Below are 22,500 nucleotides of genomic sequence, written 5' to 3' on the forward strand. Positions count from 1 at the left end.
ATATATATATGTGTGTGTGTGTATATATGTATATATATATATATGCATATATTCACACACATTCACACACATGTACATACATATATATATATATATGTATGTATATATGTATGTATGTGTATATATATATATATATTATATACACATACATATGCATATATATGCATATATATACATATACATATATATATATATATAGTGTATGCATATAAACGAATTACATACTAACATGTGGCCATGTTCTTTATGTCAATGCCTTTACACAATCTGCTCAGCTCCATCAAAACTCCTCCAGAGCTCATCTTCCCTCTTCTCCCTCTCATGCTCCCTATCTGATGCATTACCCCTCCACTCTCTCTCCCTCAATGCCAATGCCTTCTCATATCTACCATAGCCCATACACTCTGTCCAGTTGGCTGTACTACTTCTATGTACCTCAGAGTACCTTGTGATTAAGGCCACCACCACCAACTCAACATTCTCTTTCTCTCTCTAACTTTGTCTGTCCAATTTTCTCTTTAACTATATCCTTCTTTTCCTACAGAAGTAGCCAATCTACTAAGACACCTATTTCTTTCCCTCTGTTACCCTTCAACCCTTTCATTGCTATATTTATTTTGAGATGCTCTGTGTTTCTTTGAATTAATTTTAAATATAACAACGAATTTAGTCAAATAACTTAGTTATCAATCAGCTAGTGTTAGGAACATAAGCTGTGACTAAGGTTTGGTGGAAGATTTTAATTCAAAACTTATGAATACAAGACATTTATACTACAGAACCAAAGCTGGTTTCAGCTGGGTTGGTATCGAAAGGGTTAAGGCAACTAAATATTAGTTTTAAATTTCATCACAAGGCCATCATGTTTGGTGGCCTAAGTCAGTTTCATCAACTCCATAACTCAACTGGTACTTAGTTTATCAACCTTGAAAGAATGCAAGGCATATTTGATCTCAGCAGAATTCGAACTCAGAAAATATAACTAGATAAAATGTCTCTAACCGTTTTGCCTAGCATGCCAACAATTCTACCATCTCACCACCTTTTAACCCTTTCATTACTATATTTATCTTGAGATGCTCTGTGTTTCTTTCAATTAATTTTTAAGATAACAAAGAATTTAGTAAAAATAACTTCGTTATCATTAAGCTAGTGTTAGGAACACAAAATGTGACTAAGGTTTGGCGGAAGATTTTAATTTAAAACTTATGAAAACAAGACATCCGTACTACTGAACCAGAGGTTGTTTTGAGGCAGGTTGCTATCGAAAGGGTTAACGAAAGTGCTGTAACAGATTATCAGGGTTCCAAGCTTGTAACTGAGATGAGACCTATGGAACCATTTTAGATTTCCAATTTAGCAGTTGTATATTTGTGAAAGAGGACAATAAATGCCAAGGCATAACAATTATCTTAGGTCATATACATTATGATTCTTAAATTAGTTGACGTTTTACAGACCTCAACTAATTTAAGAATCATAACGTATATGATTTGAGATGTTTCTTATGCCTTGAGTTCATATATCATCATCATCATCATCATCATCACCATTTAACGTCCGCTTTCCATGCTAGCATGGGTTGGACGGTTCAACTGGGGTCTGGGAAGCCAGAAGGCTGCACCAGGCTCCAGTCTGATCTGGCAGTGTTTCAACAGCTGGATGCTCTTCCTAACGCCAACCACTCCGTGAGCGTAGTGGGTGCTTTGCTTTTTACATGCCACCGGCACAGGTGCCAAGACGGGGCTGGCAGACGGCCACGATCAGATGGTGCTTTTTACGTGCCACCGGCACAGGGACCAGACGAAGCTGGCAGATGGCCATGGTCGGATGGTGCTTTTTACATGCCACCGGCATATAATATACATATTATATATACACACACTGGTATATATACAGGTTCATAATATATACACACATAAAGAGATGTGGGTGTATGAGCATGATGGGGGAATATAGAAAAGACAGCAAAAGCTGTATTTGGGTTGTTATTAATAAATTTAAAGAGAAAAGCAACATTTAGTAGAGATGGGTATAAATAAAGATGGATTATGGTGAATAGTAGATGTCAATGAAGGATATTTTGGGTGGTGCATGAAAATGATAGTCAACAGTAATCAATATATATGGATGAAGGTGGTAAGTTAGTAAAAACATTAGTACGCTGGGTGAAATGCTTAGCAGTATTTCATCTGTCTTTATGTTCTGAGTTCAAATTTTGCTGAGGTCGACTTTGCCTTTCATCCTTTCGGGATCGATAAATTAAATACCAGTTGCATACTGGTGTCGATTAATCGACTTGCCCCCTCCCTCAAAATTTCAGGCCTTGTGCCTAGAGCTAGAGTAGAAAAGAATATATACAGATTAAATGGCATCAATAGCGGCAGGCTGGCAGAATCATTAGCATGCTAGGCAAGACACTTAGTGGCATTTCATCTGTCTCCATGTTCTGAGTTCAAATTCCACCAAGGTTGACTTTGCCGTGCATCCTTTCAGAGTGGATGAAATACAGTACCAGTTAAACACTGGGGTTAGAGTAATTTGAATTACCCCTGCCCTTGAAATTGTTGGCCTTGTGTTAGGGGTTATTCAGCCATTGAAACCACACCAAATCAGATTGGAACCTGGCACAGTTCTCCAGCTTACCAATTGCAGTCAAACCGCCTAACCCATGCCAACATGGAAAGCAGACATTAAGTGATGATGATGATGATGTTGACGATGATGCTGATGACGATGATGAAGTTAGATGATAATGTGTCTTTTGAGGCCATGTTCATTTGAAGAAAACCAGTGTTTAGAATGGAGGACACGTGAATTTTATTTTTACATATTTAGGGCCTGATTTTTGATTTTTTTTTTTTTTTAGCTTTCACTGTTTTTCATTCTCTCTATTGCTCTATTGCAGTATCGCTTTTACTAAAGCTCTGTATCAATCTTTCTCTATCATCCTATGACTGTCTTTCTGTGTATCACTCTGTGTCTTTGTGTCTCTCTGTCTCTGCCTCTCTCTGCTTCACTCTCTCTCTCTCTCTTAGTTAACGAATAATGAGAATTTTCCACCTGTAAATAACTTGGCAATGTTTCGGTGGGATGAGAGAAGAAAGAGTGCCCTGGGGCTGATAGAGAAGGGTGTGAGGGACATTCTTTTCCTCTTTCCTCCACCACCTCCTCCTCTCCCTGAAGCAATTCCAAGTGTCTTATAAGCTACAATCTAATTTCTTTTCCCACCTCTTCACTATTCCTTAACTCTTCACTGTAATTCATTCATTTAATCTAAGATTGTATTTTCCCTTTATTTAGTTGAAATATCATTTATTATATTCTTTTCCTTCTGAAGTCACTCACCCAAATCTCACACCTGTCACTGCAACCAAGAATACAAAGAAAAAAAAAAACAACAACAAAAAAACAGAGAATGAGGGAGAGTGGGAGTAGAAGAAGAATGAGATGGCTGCAGTGAAACATTACACTAGCTCCAATGAAATCCATTTTATTTCATTTTTTTTTAACCCTCAAAGAGAAACCTATTCAGATATTGGTAATCTGATAATTCTACTCTTTGTATGTGTGTGTGTGTGGGTGGGTGTCTTGGATGTGTGTGGGCGTGTGCATATGCATCTATCTATGTATCTATCTATCTCGCTATCATCCAGTTTTACTAGTTTCATCTTTTGTTATTCACCTCCCTTCATTCAATATTACAACAACTACATAAGGCAAGTGAGCTGGCAGAATCATTAGCACACCAGGCAAAATGCTCAGTGGCATTTTCTCCGTCCTTACATTCTGAGTTCAAATTCTACTATAGTCGACTTTGTTTTTCATCCTTTCACAGGTCAATAAAATAAAAACCAGTTGAACACTGGGGTCGATGTAATTGTCTTAGCACTCTGTCCCTGAAATTGCTGGCCTTGTGCCAAAATTTGAAACCAATATTATAGTAAATACAGAGGGGAGATGAATGCATAAGGCAGCATCTTTCAATTGGGGTTCCGTGAGAAAGAGTGAGATAAACTAATGCTAGTTTCATGATTGTAATATTACTATACATGCACATATTATTGGTTACTGTAATATTGTAACATAGACATCATCCTATTTTACCTATTATGTTATCAAAAATGTATAACAACAATATATATATATATATGTATATATATAAAATATAACAACCATAAATATATATATATATATATAGTAGAAATATGTTGCGAAAAGAAAATTTAAAATACACGTGGAAATGTAAGGGTAAAATATGAAAAATCAACGAAAATGCATATTGCAAATAGAATAAGGCTATTTATGACAGGTAACGACAAATATATACATTTAGATTGACTGAGGTAGTAATACGAGTCATAAAAGTCATTATTATTAGATGATTATAAGATGATAATAAAGTAAGAGAACAAAACGAACCAATGGTTTATGCAAAGCTATTCATCGTTTGCGTGAACCATTGGTTCGTTTTGTTCTCTTACTTTATTATCATCTTATAATCACCTCATAATAATGACTTTTATGACTCGTATTACTACCTCAGTCAATCTAAAATATATATATATATATATATATATATATATATATATATACTTGCTCTATATCTCAGCAAAATTATTTACTCATATCATTGCAAACCCCAAGGGTAACTATAAGTAGACTGATGATCAAAAGTATTCCAGCTGCATCTATCCCTTACAATGTGTCTCTCTTTCAGTAAGACAGCTGAGATATAATGTGTGGGACATTCACTGCTATTTCTAGCAAGTTACTTGACAATGTCAAGGTTCTTTCATTGGCTCTTTATCCTGTCTTGTTAAGACTACATTATACTATGTATCCTTTCTCTGAAAGCAGCATCTGTAATTTGAAAGAAATCTAACTGCTTTCCTAGCATGTCAAATGACCTGGCTAAGGTCTGGAGATCTGCTTTTGTATTATAATTGGAGGGGATAGCAAATTTACACAACAACATTGATATATAATTGCATTTACAAAGTTCTGAAACAAATTGAAACTGTTTTAACATTATCATCATAAATATTATTTACATAATTGTTATAAATATTCATTGGCATAGATACCATTGTTATGATGCATTCATGTTTATGCAAATGTGATATAGAAAAAAAAAAGCCAATTACTCAAACGGCTCTCATCAAATGTAGACATGAAATAGTTATTTGCTGCAACAACTGTGGAAGATTTAATTTCCAATTTATCACCACAGAAGAATTTGAATTTAACACTAGATTTCACAAATCATTCACAGGTGTAAACTGTGTGATGACATGGAACTTATTTATAGCCGGGAAGACTGAGTCAGCAAGAAATCAAGTTTCTTCTCTATGGATACATTGGCAGCAGTGGGTGGCTTTATTTCATATCCAAGAATTTATTTCTTCGCTTCCATTATGGTAATGGTGTTGATGACTCTGTAGACCAGTTCTTGGACCAGTCAATGACATTAACTGCATGGTAATGTTGGTGGAAGTAATGTTAAAGGCAGTGAGCTGGCAGAAACGTTAGCATGCCGGGTGAAATGCTTAGCAGTATTTCATCTGCCATTACGTTCTGAGTTCAAATTCCGCCTAGGTCAACTTTGCCTTTCATCCTTTTGGGGTCGATTAAATAAGTACCAGTTACGCACTGGCGACAATATAATCGACTTAATCCGTTTGTCTATCCTTGTTTGTCCTCTCTGTGTTTAACCCCTTGTGGGTAGTAAAGAAATAGGTATTTTGTCTGCCGTTGTGTTCTGAGTTCAAATTCCGCCAAGGTCAACTTTGCCTTTCATCTTTTCGGGGTCGATTAAATAAGTACCAGTTACGCACTGGGGACAATATGATTGACTTAATCCGTTTGTCTGTTCTTGTTTGTCCTCTCTGTGTTTAGCCCCTTGTGAGTAGTAAAGAAATAGGTAATGTTGGTGGAGGATGAAGTTAATTTGTGGAGCCTTTCTTCCTTTTCTCTTCTGGTGGCTTTGAAGATTTTGGTTCTGATGGTGATGGAAGACCACTACTTGGTAAAGTCTCAAGCTTGTGCTTCAAACAATTTAAGCTCAAGTCCAGTGACTTCTAGTGTTGTTTTAAGTTGGTCCTTGTATCTTTGAAGAAGACAACCTTTGGTCTTTTCTCTGAAATGAGCTCACTGAGTAAAACTTGACCTGGGAGCGTTGACTCTTCCATTCTTGCTATATGTTCTGACCAAATAGAGGACATTCTCTGCCAATCCTTTGACTGATAAATTTACACCACTTAGAGTTATATATCTGTAGTATGTTTGTGCTATTGTAAGGATTAGGCACACTGAGCAGTTGTCTAGGGGCTTTACAGGGCTAGGGATCTCACAGGCCCAAGGGCCCAATTCTGATCTATGTATGCTGTGGATTGCTGTTAATAAATACTATAGGGCCAAGGGCCTATTGTGCAACTAAGATTGCCCAGTAGTACGAGTAAATGTGTCTCTCGACCTGCCATAAAATTCGTGGTTGAATTTTTCTTTTTTAAATCAACTGCTCCCATCTTAAAAGGGGAAGATATATTATGCAATATAGTTTTATTGCTACAAAAGTCGGGATGGTTATTATTTCAAAACAAATACAAAGGTGTGGTTGTGTGATAATAGGTGCAGGTGTAGCTGTGAGGGGGAAAAATTTTTCTTCCTAACCACATGGTTCTGGGTTCAATTCCACTGTGTAGCACTTTAGGCAAGTGTCTTCTACTGAAGCCCTGTGAGTAGATTTGATAGACAGAATCTGAAAGAAGCCCACTGCGTATATATATATATATATGTGTGTGTGTGTGAGTGCATGTGCACATGCATGTGGGTGCATGTGTACATGTCTTTATAAATGTATTTGTCTCGCAGCCACCACCACCTCACAACTGGGGTTCTGGGGTTGGTGTGTTTATGTCTCAGTAACATAGCAGTTTCGCAAATGAGACTCATAGAATAAGTAACGATCTTGAATAAAAGACAAACAAGAACTGGAGTTCGACCAAAATTCTTCAAGGGGGTGCCCAGCATGGTTGCAGTCTGAGGACTCGAACAACCAAAAAAAGATTAAAAAACAACAAAATTATTACCATTCTCAGCGGTTCTTTTACTTAATAATATTCTATCAGTAATAAAAGTGAATGGAAGAATATACACGATTTTTTTTTGATGGCTCTTAGAATTCTTTCATGATGTAAATATTTGTATCTTGTTTAAGAATGCACTCTGGAATATATAGATTGAAGGTGAAAAAATGAGTGACAATAAATGTGATTTTAAGAAGTACGAAAAAAAAAAATATTCTCTAAAAGTATTCACTGAGACGCATGCCATGGTGTGTCTAATGATATATATATATATATATATATTCACAGCAGGTTTCAATAAAGGATAATCTTTGACCATTATTACAAACATAAAGACATTTGTGTGAGTGTGTGTGTTTATAGTTATGCGAGTGTGTGTGTGTTTATAGTTGTGTGAGTGTGTGAACATGTATTATGTAGATACACACGCTGCTTTAAAGACAAGGAATGATTTCAACATTGTGCAGTAGATATAAACTTTGCATGCATGCAAGAACACACACACACACACAAACACATACACACACACACATACACACAAACACACACACACACACACACACACACACACACACGTTTCTGTAGCAGTAGCATTATGTATTTAAAATTGGTACTACGTTGGTTACTATGATGACTATTATAGTTGATCTGATTAAACGGATCAGCCTACTCATGAGATTAACATGCAAGTGGCTGAGTGCTCCATAGACACACATACGTTTAGCATACTTCTCAGGGTGGTTCAGCTTGACACCACCAAATGTGACAAGGCTGGTTTGTCTGCTGAGTGGACTGGAGCAATGTGTTTACGTACGTGTGTGTTGTATGTGTTTGCACTGTATAATCCTTTTACAATAGGCATATGGTCTGGAATTTGGGGTGGGGAAGTAAGTCGGTCATATAAGGCGGCAAGCTGGCAGAAACGTTAGCACGCCGGGCAAAATGCTTAGTGGTATTTTGTCTGCCGCTACGTTCTGAGTCCAAATTCCGCCGAGGTCGACTTTGCTTTTCATCCTTTCGGGGTCGATAAATTAAGTACCAGTTACGCACTGGGGTCGATTTAATCGACTTAATTCCCTTGTCTGAACTTGTTTGTCCCCTTCATGTTTAGCCCCTTGTGGGCAATAAAGAAATAAGAAATGTTAGCACAGTGGTCAAAACACTTAGCGGTATTTCGTCTGCCATTACATTCTGAGTTCAAATCCCGCCAAGGTTGGCTTTGCCTTTCATCCTTTCAGGATCAATAAATTAAGTACCAGTTACGCACTGGAGTCGATATAATTGACTTAATCCGTTTGTCCTTGTTTCTCCCCTCTATGTTTAGCCCCTTGTTGACAATAAAGAAATAGGAAATAAGTCAGTCATCTTACCCCCCTGTGCTCAACTAGTACTTATTTCATCAACCCCAAACTGTTGAAAGCAAAGTTGACCTTGGTAGAATTTACTCACGTAATGTATAGACAGATGAAATGTTGCTAAGCATCTTGTCTAGTTTGCAAACAATTCTGATAGCTTGCCATCATTTTTGCATTATTTGATGCTGGTTTGAATGACCATAGAAGTTTTGGTTGCTTATCCCCAAAATCTGTCATCAACCAGAGGTATACTCAACCACATTTCTTTTTATTGTTTTCCAAACCTATTTCAAAACAGTGTGAATGAACAAGTATTTTATTTGGTTGTTGCTGATTAACCTAAGGTCAACACTGGTCCTCAACACCTATCTATGATGAAAGACATCCAAATAATAATTATCTTGTCTTTTTATATATCCAAGCTTAAATTATCTAAAGTGGTCTTCCTTTAATTAGGACAATATGGTGTAATTTAAGGGCAAATTACTTGCTATTTCTGGCAGGTCAAGTGAAAATATAAAAATTTCTTCATTATTTCAATAGGATTCTTGTTGTTTCTAGCACTGATCTTTACCATCTATTCCCTATAAATGTTGTTGTTGTTGTTGTTACTGTTTAACTCCAGGAAGCGTAATCTGTTTGCTAGAGGGTTAAACCAACCATATCCTGCCCAAAAACATTCTAGTGTTTTATGTTGAAAGTGCCCAATGCTGGCCTCTCACACCTACCCTACAATGTCATTCTAAAAATAAACAGTCATGTCATCGCAATCTCAAAGCTATGAGATAATGTCTGATTAATTCAAAACAAAGTGAATGAAGAAGCATTATATTTGACAGGCTAATCTGCAAGCCAATGGGTTAAGCCAATCAATTTTAAACAGCAGGGTGTAAGCTGACAGAGAAAAAAAAAAAAGAAATTCAGCTGCTATTTTTGAAGGTAGATTGAGCACAAAGACGTTTCTCATTAGCTTGTGGTCATAGAAGAGAGGAGATAAGAAGTCATAGCAGAATATATTTAATCCAAAGCAGAAGCCAGTAAATGTTGTGGTGGGTGTTAACAAACAGACAGAAAAAAAAAAACAGCATCATCATCATCATCATAATCTTTACTGAAATACAAAAACGTGGGATTAATTTTCAGTTGATACTAGTTTATACTTGTATGAGTGTGTGTCTGTATAAATATTTGTGTGCACATTCATGTGAATGCCTCTGCATGTGTGTGTGTGATATATATGTTTAAGTATTTATTTAGGCATATATATATATATATATATATATATATAGGTGTTGGCTGAATTTTCTTGAGAACATTTCTTAGTGGTAAGACCATAGCAGATCTACTTCTAGCATAAGGGTTGTCCACATAGCGGTCATCCCTCTCATATGTATGTAATATAAATATAAACAGATACATGTATATGTATATATGTGTATGTGCAATTATGTGAGTGGATGTTTGTATGTATATAAATATATGCATATGTATGTATACCTATATATGTATATATATATAATATATATATATATATATATAGGTGTTGGCTGAATTTTCTTGAGAACATTTCTTAGTGGTAAGACCATAGCAGATCTACTTCTAGCATAAGGGTTGTCCACATAGCGGTCATCCCTCTCATATGTATGTAATATAAATATAAACAGATACATGTATATGTATATATGTGTATGTGCAATTATGTGAGTGGATGTTTGTATGTATATAAATATATGCATATGTATGTATACCTATATATTATATATATATATATATATATATTATATATATATATATATATATATATACGTTGTGTTACCGCTACTGTTTATAACTCGCTTATATATATATTTATTTATGCATATATATATATATATATATATATAGGTGTTGGCAGAATTTTCTTGAGAACATTTCTTAGTGGTAAGTCATAGCAGATCTACTTCCAGCATAAGGGTTGTCCACAAAGCAGTCATCCCTCTCATATACAGATATATCTATGTGTATGTGCAATTATGTGAGTGGGTGTATGTATGTATATATATATACATGCATTTGTATGTATGCATATATGTGTGTGTGTGTATATATATATATATATATATATACACATACACACATATGTATGTACTTATGTATATGTATTAATGCGTGTATGTATGTAGGGATGTATCTGTTATCAGAATGCACAACTGTTACCTGAAGGCATAAAATTGATTAAGGAAGCGAGAAGTTTGACTGAATAAACAAACACTAACAGAGACATATGTATATACATATATATATATATATATATATATTCATACAACCACAGACATAGAATATACAAGGTTTCTATTTGTTGTTATTAAAAAAAAAAAAAAGCTGTTTCCATCCTATGATTGTCTGTCTAACTGGCAGGCTTGCAGGCTGGAAACATGGAGTTCTTTTAAGCAGTTTCATTGTCGGTTGGTGAAAGACCAATGTGAGATTTTCTAGAGGTTCACACCCATCGACTGTTGTGACTGATGGGTGTGAAACTCCGGAACCACTCACATCGCATCAAAGGTTTGTATCAATCTGCAGGCTCACACACTAACGCATGCAGTTCTCTTTATTGCATCTCACTGCACTCCTTTACATTTGGTATCCATCTTGAAATCTTATTGACATCGTTGCTGTGGTGCAATTTTACCATGCTTCAGTTTGTCGCTCCAGATTTTCCTTTTATTTATTTATTTATTTTTTGCTTTTCAGTAAAACAAGAATTAAAATAGAGTAAAATCAAAGATTTTTGCTGTTGATTAAATTTTTTTATCCTTCTTTTAAATTTTTTTAGGTTTCTTTATCCGAAGATTTGTCCAAAACTTTAGACAGTCTGTATTTCAAAGCAAAAGCCATAATGCAGAAATACATCAAAAGAGAAAACAAAAAGACAACAGAAGAAAAAAAAGTAAGCTTTCATAAAATTAATTGTTTCATATTCCTTTTGTTTACCTGAATATGTCCGGATTCTGAAAGATTATTAAACATAATGCTTGTATATTTTGTATAACGACGTACGGACAAAGGGTAAGTATATGTGAGTCTATATATGCAGTCTATATAATTTCTTTATTGCCCACAAGAGGCTAAACATAGACGGGACAAACAAGGACAGACAGAGGAATTAAGTCAATTACATCGACCCCAGTGCGTAACTGGTACTTAATTTATTGACCTCGAAAGGATGAAAGGCAAAGTCAACCTCAGCGGAATTTGAACTCAGAATTTAGCAGCAGACGAAATACCTATTTTTTACTGCCCACAAGGGGCTACACACAGAGGGGACAAACAAGGACAGACAAACGGATAAAGTCGATTATATCGACTCCAGTGTGTAACTGGTACTTATTTAATCGACCCTGAAAGGATGAAAGGCAAAGACAACCTTGGTGGAATTTGAACTCAGAACGCAGCAGCAGACGAAATACTGCAAAGTATTTTGCCCGGCATGCTAACGATTCTACCAGCTCACCATATATGTGTGTGTGTGCACATGTGTGTATGAGTATGATTATGTGTGTGACGCACCAAGCCATGCCAGCAAGAAAAAGCAGACACAAAGATGACGATGATGATGACAGAGTCGGATTAGTAGAATTCTTTTAATCTTATATTTTAAAGAACTCTACTGTTCCATGGAAACTGTAAAAAATTTTCAATGAAATATGAAAGAAAATCTTCACAAAAAAGATAGATGTTAAATATAATCATGTTTTTAATACAACATACCAAAAAACACATCATAAGTATCATCATGATCACTATATTTTTTTAAACTCCACCATGTCTGTTACATAATTGAATTCTGCCTTCTCATAACACTGATATTTATGTATCTATGCTTGTACGTTACCATTCCTTGTTATTGATAATTTGCGAAGGCAGGTTTATCAGCTACCATCATTTAAAGGGCTCTGTGTGGAAGCAGGAGTCATTTGTTACTGAAGTAGAAAGCAGTGTATCAATATATCTATTTATATTCTGACTGGTGATATAGTTCAAAATTTGCAACAGAGTGTATTCTGCCAAAGAAATTAAGTCCATTACCCACAATTTTACAGGTTTCCATACAATTTCTGTGTACGAAAAGGTTTGGGTTGACCTGAGGCTTTTATAGAAAACACTTGCCTAAGGTACTTTAGAGACTGAACCCATATGAATACCATAATGCCTGCATGCAATTTCACCCGTTCTAATGTAATATTCAATTAACTTCTAAGGTGGCAAGCTGGCAGAAACGCTAGCACGGTGAGTGAAATGCTTAGCGGTATTTCGTCTGTCTTTATGTTCTGAGTTCAAATTCCAGCAAGGTCAACTTTGTTTTTCATTCTTTTGGGATCAAGAAATTGAGTACCAGTTGTGTACTGGGGTTGATCTAATCGACTAGTCCTTTCTCCCAAAACTATGAGCCGTGTGCTTAGAGTAGAAAAGAATATTCAATTAACTTCTAATGCTCAACATTTATCATTGTAATGCACACAAACCATCACTGTTTTATTGATGCGTATATACATACATGCATATATATATATATATATATATATATATAGATATATATAATAAAGATGGTGAGATTAAAAATCTCTATATTTTATGGCAAATTTTTATCTATAATGCATAGCATATGAGTGGTGGTATATATATATATATATATATATATATGTGTGTGTGTGTGTGTTTGTGTATTTAAATATGAAATAGTAACAGCTTTAGTATAATAAATAACATTAACCACATAGACTTAACATATATGCTTTGTGTATTTGCCAGTAGGCTGCTGTTGGCACAGTAGAGTACTTTGAAAGCATACATACTCCACTGTACTAATAGCAGTCCATTGGCAAAAACATGAAGCATTTACATTAAGTTTATGTTGTTAATGATATATGTATATATATATATATATGTATGTGTGTGTGTAATTACATGTGGATTGTTGGCGAATTTTTCCGTCAGTCTTTCTTTTATTTTGGACTTCCCTCTGCCTCCTGTTTCTGAAGAAGAGCTACGCTCGAAATGTAAAACAACCTTTGTTTCCTTCCCTGAGTGTCTTAATATTTGCACATACAACGTCCTCACGTTGTTGTCTTTTTTACTTTTCTTCTCTGTTTTTTTTTATTAACTATATATATATATATATATATATATATATATAAATATATGTATATATATATATAATGATGATGAGGATATATAGGCATGTGAGTTGTACCTCTATGTAAAGTAACATAAATATAATAAATTTCAATGTATTTAATCTGTTGTTACATTTCTCAAGACTGCTTGTTCATGTGGGTGTATGTTTACTTGTCTGTCTGTGTATTCGTGGTTGGAGTTCATAAGTGAATCATCCAGCAAAATGAAATGTAGACACATTTAAAATATGATGAGAGAGAGAGAGAGAGAGAAAGAAAGAGAGTGACCAAGAGACAAGATAAAATCTTTAAAAAGAAATTACAAAGTCTTGTAGAAGAATACCTTCATTTCATATAAACATGTTTCCAATTCCTCCCTACTGCCTCGTGCTACCAATTCCTGCTGGTAACAAATCAAATTCATTAACCTTAACCTTCTGTACTGTTTATGTTTTGGTATGTTTGTAAATCTCTGACTCATACCAAAGCTTCTTGACTCACCAACTCAATAATCTTTGATGGATTATATCCTTTTAGTCATTCTACATTTTTGTGAAAGTGTTTTCAACGTCCTAAGTTTTCACTAGCCCAGGTTACAATTCAGCACTTGAAATATCAAGTGAATGAAGTAACATACTACTAAATGGCAGAAATGACAGTCAAATCGCCCTCAGGTTATATCATACTGATTTTAAAAAGTGAAGGCTACATTGTATAATGGGGTACATAGATGCACCACGCTTTAAAAGAAAACGATGGGGGTTGCCATTATTGGAACAATTTTGATTCAAAGCCTGCTGGATCTGAGTTAATACCATAGTCTACACACACACACACACACACACAGAGTATATATTTATACACACTCACACACACAGTATATGTGTGTGTGTATGAGGGGGTGCTGAAAAGTTTGGGTAAAAAAATTACAGGATGGTCAATTAATTATGATTTTATTGAACATATTCCCCTCTCAGATTCACACACTGCAGTAGTCTTTCAGTTTTTCTAAGCCCTGTAAAAGAAGTTAGAAGGCTGAACCTCGTATACATATGTGTATATATATATAAATATATATATATATATATATATATATATATATATATATGTATATATATATATATATATATATATATATATCGTAAATATATGGTAATAAATTAAAATAATTTATTACCAGTGGTTAGTATACATGAATAAATGTCATAAGACAAAACATATTTTGTAAAATATAAGAGTGTATAAAATATTTTCATATACAAAGAGGAAACCATTGTGTATAAAGATATTTATATAGTCTTATATTTAAAAAAATATGCTATGTCTTATGACTTTTATTTATGCATGCTAACCACTAGTAATGAATTATTTTAATTTATTACCCTTATATTTACGATAGTAATATTTTAAATGCTGAGTCTGTATAGGACACAGTTTTAAATTTCTTTATTTACTGCAGGACTCATGCACTAAGTTCAAATCCTGAGATGGATAAAAATGTAGCTGTCTGTTTTCAGTGTGTATTTGCAACTTCACAATTATTCATTAATTAGTGATTCCACTGATGAGCTACAGATTCCAAATTGGTGTATTTGGCAATTAATAGTGAAACTTGAGTTTGGGATTAACTAATTCATTTTTTTTTTGTTTGCTTTAGTGTTATAACAGCATGCCTCATGAATTCTCTTTTCATTGTTTAGGTTTTAACTGGCTTTTTTAACATGTAAGGAGTCCTGTCAATGGTCTCCTCTGTGTATAAAAATATTTTATACACTCTTTTATATATATATCATCATCCTTGTTTAACGTCCGTTTTCCATGCTAGCATGGGTTATATGTATATATATATATAATATATATATATATATATATATACATATATATATATATATATATACATACATATATATATATATATATATATATATATATATATATATATATATATATGTTAGGAACAAGAATTAACATCTTGAATCAAATTATGAATTAACTGTTGAGATGCTGTTAATATAAATTATATTTGATAGTTAACCTTTTTTGTGACAGTATTTCTAACAAAATAATAATGTTTATCTAATATTTTTCAGTTAATTATTGAATCTAATCAAGAGGTTGCATAACAACCCACTCATATTAGTCATTAGGAACATAATTTGATAAAAAGTTTGTGTCATAGAATTACGATGGCAGATTTTAATTAAATGGCAAAATGGAATTAGAGTTGGTTTCATGATGGATTGGTATCAAAACAACAAAATATATTAATGATATGAGATATTACAGTTTCAGACAATTTAAAAAGTGACAAACAAGCTGACAGAATCATGTACTTATCATTGCTCAGCAAGTGTGTTCCACAGAAATCCTGTTGCTCACACCTGTCCAGCATTGGATTAACCATTAAGCAAAATAAACATGTGGCATCAAGGGGAGGAAGGCATCACAGAAATGGTAAATGGTTTATGGCACAAAAGAAATTATTTTAAACTTTCTAAAAAGATATTTGAACTTATTTATATGATCAGAAATATAATTTCGAAGTGTTTATAGTGTCATAGGGAGGATCTAATCAAAGACTTTGCAATTAAAAAAAAAGGGAGAAAACTTTTCAAATATAAATGAAGAGGAAGTATACAAAAAAAAGCAAAAAAAAAACAAACATTATTTTCCATCTTACTGTGAGTTTTGTTGCATTTTGAAAAAGGAATTTTTTATTTTATGGTTTATTATTGTTTAAATTTTGAATTATATATGAGGGCACTGTGGAGGCACAATGGCCCAGTGGTTAGGACAGCGGACTCACAGTTGTAGGATTGCAGTTTCAATTCCCAGACCGGGTGTTGTGAGTGTTTATTGAGCAAAAACACCTAAAGCTCCACGAGGCTCTGGCGGGGTGTGGTGGTGATCTCTGCTGTACTCTTTCACCACAACTTTCTCTCACTCTTTCTTCTGTTGACATGCTCGTCATTTGAAGGCTAAAACAATGCGAAGTGATAGTTAACCTTTTTTGTGCATTGTGACCAGCAATGTGTAGCAACATCTGATAGCCTGATCGGTCACGGTGATCATGGTGATATGAGGGCACTAGCCTCTATGGACCTTAATCCAGCCCTGCACCTGTTTCATGGTTGTTATTAATGCCTTATATATTTTCTCAGTAAAAAGTCGACAGTTCATGTTCTGACACTATAACTGTGACTGAGACTCTCTAATATAAATGACTCAGTCTACTAGGCTGTAAGTAGGTACTATAATGTTATATTGATCACAGCTGTAAGGAGCAGCAACTTAAGATCTAACAATCTGTAAATAATTTTGACTTCTTGTGCTGTATTTAATTCTTCCTATGATAGTCTAGTTACCTATCCAGGAGAACAGCAACAGTTCATCTCCTTATCAGAATGGTAGCTAACAGAAATAAACACTAACCCAATGGATTGCTGGCATTCAAAAAAATAGTTATAAAATTCAGATAAATTAGCTTTGAAAATCTAACAGATCATATACAAATGCATATGTACAAGTATAGAAAAGACATAAGCATATACACATACAGTTACATATATAGACACACACTTAACCATACATAGATACATACACATGCTTACATAGATATACATATGATTCCATACCATATTTCCACTGAAGCTATACCACATTTAGCCTATGTTTCAACACCATGTATCAGTCATATTTTCTATAAATTATCATTATTATTATTATCACAGTCAGCATCTTCATCACCATCATTAATATCAAGCACACCACCATCACAATCATCTGCATCAGTGCTACTCAGGGTAGTGGTCCATGGACTGGTGCCGGTCCATGAGCCATCAGCTGCCGGGATGTGGAGAGTTTCCGGAAAAGAATGAAACTTTGTAAAATGCTTATAAAATGTTTATGCAATATTGAATTATTTGTTTACAAAATAAATATAAGATACAAAAAATTTTCAGCTTTCATTATATTCATTATAGGCGTGGGAGCGGCTGTGTGGTAAGTAGCTTGCTTATGAACCACATGGTTCCGGGTTCAGTCCCACTGTGTGGTACCTTGGGCAAGTGTCTTCTACTATAGCCTCGGGCCAACCAAAGCCTTGTGAGTGGATTTGGTAGACAGAAACTGAAAGAAGCCCATCACACACACACACACATACACATATATATATATATATATAAATGTATATATGTATGTATATCTGTAAATGTAATATGAGACAATTATTTGGTAGCCATGATAAAACTCCAAGTTTCGTATGCTGAGGTGGAAATCCACGCCGCCATCTCTTCAGTTATCCGGCCATCGGAAAAATGCTATGAAAATGACTCGGAGTTTTATCATGGCTACCAAATAATTGTCTCATATTACATTTACAGATAAATTCCTCTATTTTACATAATATTGAGGTCTCTTTCTTTCTTTAGTTATCTTACCAGTTTTATCAATATATATATATATATATATATATATATATATATGTATGTATGTATGTGTGTGTATGTGTGTGTCTGTCTTTGTCCCCCACCCCCGACCAGCATTGCTTGATAACCAATGCTGGTGTGTTTACGCCCCCGTAACTTAGCGGTTCGTCAAAAAGAGACAGACAGAATAAGTACTAGGCTTACAAAGAATAAGTCCTGGGCTCAATTTGCTTGACTAACGGGGGTGCTCCAGCATGGCCACAGTCACGTGACTGAAACAAGTAAAAGAGTTAGAGAGTAAAAGATACATATATTGTTTCCGGTATAAATTAATATTACTAAGAAATATTATCAGTTTCTGGAACATTGGAAAAAAAAAAAAAGAAAACTACTGGTACGTCACATCAGATAGTTTGAGAAGCTCTGATCTATATCAACATGGTTTCACATGGGTGTATAAACCAGACTTAAGTGATTACATTTATTCAGCTATAAGTCAACTTACTTAAACACAGATATTATAATGGTTATATTATATTGCAATGATGATGATAATGGTGATTCCAGCATGGTGGATGATGATTATGATGATGATGACAGTAATGAAGATGGCAATGATGATAATGGTGGTGTTGGTGATACTGATGATAATTACATATATGATGATGCTGAAGATGATGATGATGATGGCAATGATGAAAATAGTGATACTGATGATAATGACATATATGATGATGACAATGATGATAATGGTGATGTTTAGGATACTGATACTAATGGCAGTTATGATGATGACAACGATAATAAAGATGAAAACTTGATGATCATGGAAACGAAGATGAAAATGATGACGATGACAATGTTGTAAATAATGATGATATAAATGATAATAATAAAAACGATAATAATGATGGTTATGACAATGATGGCCATAGCAGTCATGTTCATGATGAGATCTAACAAACTACAAGAGAAAAGCAATGAAGTCAAAATCTAGTATAGTGCTCCAAGACAAATGTTCTGTCAATCACTAAATTCTTGAATTAGTACTTAATTACATTTTCGTATTTATTTTCCAATTAAAATTATTTATAGAACTCCTAGTTAAGTTGCTAGCAGAGAATGTCATGCCTGGCAGCTTAGAACTAGTTATAGATATGAAGAAATTTTGACTTTGATTGTGTATATGTCGCTCTCGAAATGTCTATATACAAACGTGAGTGAGAACTGGTGCCACAAGTGCTAATAGATTATACCTAGATTTGTTATCAGGGAATTAAGGTGTGCCACGATTCATTTGCTCTTCAGGGGATCACTGCATCCTTCTATCCCGATGCAGGGGTCATTGTAGGGAAGCATATGAAACAAAATGGGGGAACTAAAAACATTTGTTAATAATACAGGGCTCCTAATGGGGTTGTTGCTGATTAACCCAAGGTCAATATTAGTCCTCAACACCTATCTATGATGAAAGACATACAAATAATAATTATCTTGTCTTTTTATATATCGAAGCTTACATTATCTAAAGTGATCTTCCTTTAATTAGGACAATATGGTGTAATTTAAGGGCAATTTACTTGCTATTTCTGACAGGTCAAGTGAAAATATAAAAATTCCTTCATTAGTTCAACAGGATTCTTGTTGTTTCTAGCACTGATCTTTGCCATCTATTCACTATAAATGTTGTTGCTGTTGTTGTTACTGTTTAACTCCATGCTGACCATGATGCAGTAGAACTATAACAGAAAGTGCTGACAGATTCTGTCTCTAATGTGTTGATAGGCGTAGGAGTGGCTGTGTGGTAAGTATCTTGCTTACGAATCACATGGTTCTGGGTTCAGTCCCACTGTGTGGCACGTTGGGCAAGAGTCTTCCACTATAACCTCAGGCTGACCAAAGCCTTGTGAGTAGATTTGGTTGACGGAAACTGAAAGAAGCCCATCGTATATATGTATATATATGTGTGTGTGTTTGTGTCTGTGTTTGTCCCCCCAAACATCGCTTGACAAGCGATGCTGGTGTGTTTATGTCACCATAACTTAGCAGTTTGGCAAAAGAGACTGATAGAATAAGTTCCAGGCTTACAAAGAATAAGTCCTGGGATCGATTTGTTCAACTAAATGCAGTGCTCCAGCATGACCACAGTCAATGACTGAAACAAGTAAAAGAGTAAAAGAGTATGTGTATGTATGAAGATGTATGTATAGTAGTATCGTCTTTTATGATGCATTGTCTGATATATATAAATGTTTTTAATTGTATTTTTTTTCATAATGCTAAAACAATGCAAGTTATAAGAAATAATGCAAATCAATGCTTAATACTTTTATCTCGTATTTCAATATTTCATCGACCTGTATTATTTATTTTAACTTGGATTGTTTTGGCATTATAAAAAAAAAATATTAAAAACATTCATATATATATATAATATATATATATATATATATATATATAATATATATATATAATGATAAATCTCAGAGACAGTTATAAACAGTAGCGATAACACATCGTGTTGCATATTTGCCATTTGAATATGGCTAACCCATAAGGGTGGATGCTATATAATATATATATATATAATATATATATATATATAATATATATATGATATAAATATATATATAATATAAATATATATATAATATAAATATATATATATATATATATATATATATATAATTATGCATACATGTATGTATATAAAGTAATCTAGTGGCTGCTTGGTCGGCATGGCCACAAGTTGCACACATTTTGATGCAGTGACTGAAGAGATAACAGAGGAGGAAAACATGTTGCAGTACAGTCGAAAGAACATTCATTAGTTGCGTTATTGCTGCTCATAACCACTGGGAAGAGTGCGATATTGTTGAGAGCTGCTGAAATCAATGTAATCTCCTGTCAACTCCTGAGGAAAATAATGTCTCTCAATACAATCTCCATGTAAAATACAGAAATACTTAAGTAGAAGGATAGATAAACACAAATTAGGCTTGCTATATATATATTTACCTGGAGCACAAAAAAAAAAGAGGATTAAGAGTAAATGTACATAAGGAAATTATGTGATGTCTTATCTTGACAGCTGTTTCAGGAAGCCTAGATTTTACACAATAATCATCATTTGCAAGCAATATATGCTATATATTGCTTGTAAATATATAGCATATATTTAGAGGCTATAGTAGAAGACACTTCGGCAAGTGTCTTCTACTATAGCCTCTAAATATATGCTATATATTCTGAACCCAGAAACATGTGGTTGGTAAGCAAGCTACTTACCACACAGCCACTCCTGCATCTTTCAAAAAATCATGCTTCCTTAAATTCTCCAACACTAGTTCAGACATGTCTATGCACCCATTCGTCTTTAAGGCTCTATTACTGCTTACTTTCCTGTGTTCTTATTTTTTACACTGTGTTCTATGCATGCCCTTTTGATTAGCATTGCTGTGTCTCTTCACTTGACTTACTGCTGCATTCTGTCGTGCACCTGAACCCTATAACTCATTATGAATAGTATATATTCATATTATTAATAATATATACATAGGCATAGGAGTGGCTGTGTGGAATACACTTACCCAAGGTGCTATGCAGTGGGACTGAACCCAGAACCAAGTGGTTGGTAAGCAAGCTACTTACCACACAGCCACTCCTGCACCTATTTTGTTAAAAATAATTAGTTGTGAATTTAGATATTCAAATATTTCAATGATTACTTCTTTTTTTTACTGGTTTTTGATGATAGACAATGACCATTCTGGAGCATCACCTTCAAGAATTAGTTTGAGCAAAAGCAGAGAAACAATTTCACTGGCAAAATTTGAATTTCGATTCTGTTACCTGCCAGTTAACGTATATGTGGTTTAAGACAAGTCAGTGTTTTGTCTCTCTTTTGTTCTAAAACTACAACTTACAATGTTTAACATCAATAATTATTTTTCTTAACATTGCTGTATCTTCATATCTATTTTCATAGCACCTGTGAGACATTTGCTAAAATTATCTCAGAATTACCACATTTACAAAAAAGTCATGAAATCAGTGCATACAAATCAATTTTTTGATGCATCTCAGACATTTTTGTATTATCACATTTTTCTATACATACACGACTAGGTATACATTGAGATTCATTAAAATTACCATTTCTCAGATTCCTAACTCCTATATCTGCTGCAGACTAGCTTTTGTTTTATCAACTAAATAACACATTTATTTTCTAAACAATACTATTTTTCTGTCAACCATTCTGCTATCTTATATATTTACTTACAAATCTCTCCTCCCCACTTCAATACTTTGGTAAATACGCTGAAGAAGCCTATACAACACTGATCAAATGATAATAACAAATGAAATGCATGTGAAAATGTCTCCTGTACTTGCTGAAATAATTCAGTTAGTATCAGTCATTATCTAATATTGTTTTTGTTCATTTCTAGTTAGCATTTTAATGCTCTTT

The sequence above is a fragment of the Octopus sinensis genome, linkage group LG15 (genome assembly GCF_006345805.1).
Source record: "Octopus sinensis linkage group LG15, ASM634580v1, whole genome shotgun sequence".
NCBI lineage: Eukaryota > Metazoa > Mollusca > Cephalopoda > Octopoda > Octopodidae > Octopus > Octopus sinensis.